The sequence below is a fragment of the Galeopterus variegatus genome, unplaced genomic scaffold (genome assembly GCF_000696425.1).
Source record: "Galeopterus variegatus unplaced genomic scaffold, G_variegatus-3.0.2 Scaffold1051, whole genome shotgun sequence".
NCBI classification, from domain to species: domain Eukaryota; kingdom Metazoa; phylum Chordata; class Mammalia; order Dermoptera; family Cynocephalidae; genus Galeopterus; species Galeopterus variegatus.
The window spans coordinates 436756-439012 of NW_007727162.1; positions in this window are offsets into that span (position 1 = coordinate 436756).

Sequence of the window (2257 nt, forward strand, 5' to 3'; positions counted from 1 at the left end):
TTTTTTTTTTTTTTTTTTTTTTTTTTTTTTTTTTTTTTTGTCGTTTTTGTGACCGGTAAGGCGATGCAACCCTTGGCTTGGTGTGGCCCGCACCGCGCTCAGCCAGTGAGCGCACCGGCCAATCCTATACAGGATCCGAACCCGCAGCGGGAGCGACGCTGTGCTCCCAAGCACTGCACTCTCCCAAGTGCGCCATGGGGCCGGCCCAGACTTTCCTTTTTCTTCAAGGCCCATCATGCCTTTTTATCTCTCATGCTTATCCTAATTCCCCAATCAAATATTGCACCTATCTCCTTTGATATTTTGTGAGATTTTACTTTGAATGACTTTTGATAGCACATATTTTTCTTGAACTAGAAGTATCTTTGTACCTGGCACTTGTCCCCTATTTCAGAGTTTTCAAACTGTGGGTAGCAAACAATTAATGGGTCATGAAATCCATTAGTGTCTCATAGCCATAATTTTAAAATATGAAAGAGAATAGGCTAGAAATAGAACATAAGTAAAATATAAATACATATAGAATAGAAAATATAGAAAATATCAAGTTAATTGCATACTATAAAGGTAATTGTTTATTTACTAATACTTTTTTTCATATATATCCATGTAATGAATTGTGATATAAAATGTATTTCTGACATTGAATTTCCATCAAAAAAAGTTTGAAAAACATTGTCCTATTTGACTTTAAGCCCCAGGAGGACAAAGAAAGTACTTCTTTATCTTTTATCTCTACATGCCTATCATAACGCCCTGCACATAGGCCAGGAAATGTTATTTGAAGTGAATTGATCCTCTGGACCTAGAAATTTTGCTTTCATTTACAAATACTTATACACTAAAATACGGTTGCCATAATCACCCATTTAAATAAAGCTACCACCCAAAAAGCGGTAGCATTAGAAGCAATTTCCATATTCCTGCCTTTTATTGGAAGCCCTGAGTCCTCTATACCAGTGCTGCTCTGTGTGGTAGTTAACCAGTTCTAGTCTACGAACATTTTTGTTACTGATCCACAAAGAAATCCTTGAGCGTAAACATTTGAAATCTTTTACAGAAAATTGACAGAGTAGTTGTGTGTCTGTTAAATCTAATGATTAAAAAAATGGAGATTGTATTTTTTATTTTTCATTTTGTTTTTCAGATAATTCAATTTTAATGTATTTAGGGGGGAAAAAAGGCTCATAAGGGTTTGGAAACTAACAACAAAAAAATTCTGGTCCTTCACAAAGATAGTCTGAGAATCACTATGCTAAAATATAAATGGAAAATGTGCATTTTCAAATTATCGAAAGTACAGATTTCTTCCTAAATTTCCTTGATGGTTGTTGCTGAAACAGGAAATATCTTATGTACACTAGCCTAGGTTGAAATCACAATGTATATTTGCTGTCATTTCATGGATTGCACTTGTTTATTTTATCTGGAATACCCATGTCTCTTGACTAATAGCCTCCAAATGTTTTTGACTATACCCTCTGTTCTAGTAAAAATTTTGGAGAATATGTTCCCATATGTGCATATTTATTAACATAAATCACATACATATTTATAGTACTTTAATATTAGGTACATTATAAGACATATCTAAAATAGAGATTAGAAAATTTGAGATAAAAAAATATTCGTGAAAGTTCAAGTTAAATATTTTCTCCTGTCCTCTTCAGGTGCATATACTTCCACTTTGGAGATTCCTGCTCTAGACTTAGGGCAGCAAATTTTTTCTGGAAAGATCCAAATAGTAAATATTTTCAGCATTCAGTCTCTGTTGTAACTGCTCAACTCTTACTTTACAGTATGAGAGCAGGCATACACAATATGTTTAAAATGGGTATGACAGTATTTCAAAATATTTTACAAACAGCTATTGAGCTGTATTTGGCCCAAGAGCCACAGTTTGCCAATCTCTGCTCTTGACTAGAGAAAATTGCAAATCCAGTGTGCATTCTCCTAGGAGGCACTAGTTGCCCTAGAAGGAGAAGACAGAGAAATACAAAATCTCAATTTCCTTTTTTTTTTTAAATGGAGTACAAACAAACCCACTTTATGGATGAGAAGATTAAAGCCTGAGAGGTGACATTCCCTATCAATCCAGCAAGGAAATTTTGCTGTGTATAACTGAAGTTTATGCTTACTAATCAGATCACCTTGCATCTATCATAGAATTATTGCACTTAATAATAACTCTGTTAAATTGTTTTATTGGTAAAGAACATTCTGTCTCAGCAAATTGTGATTTCCTGTGGTTGTTTTT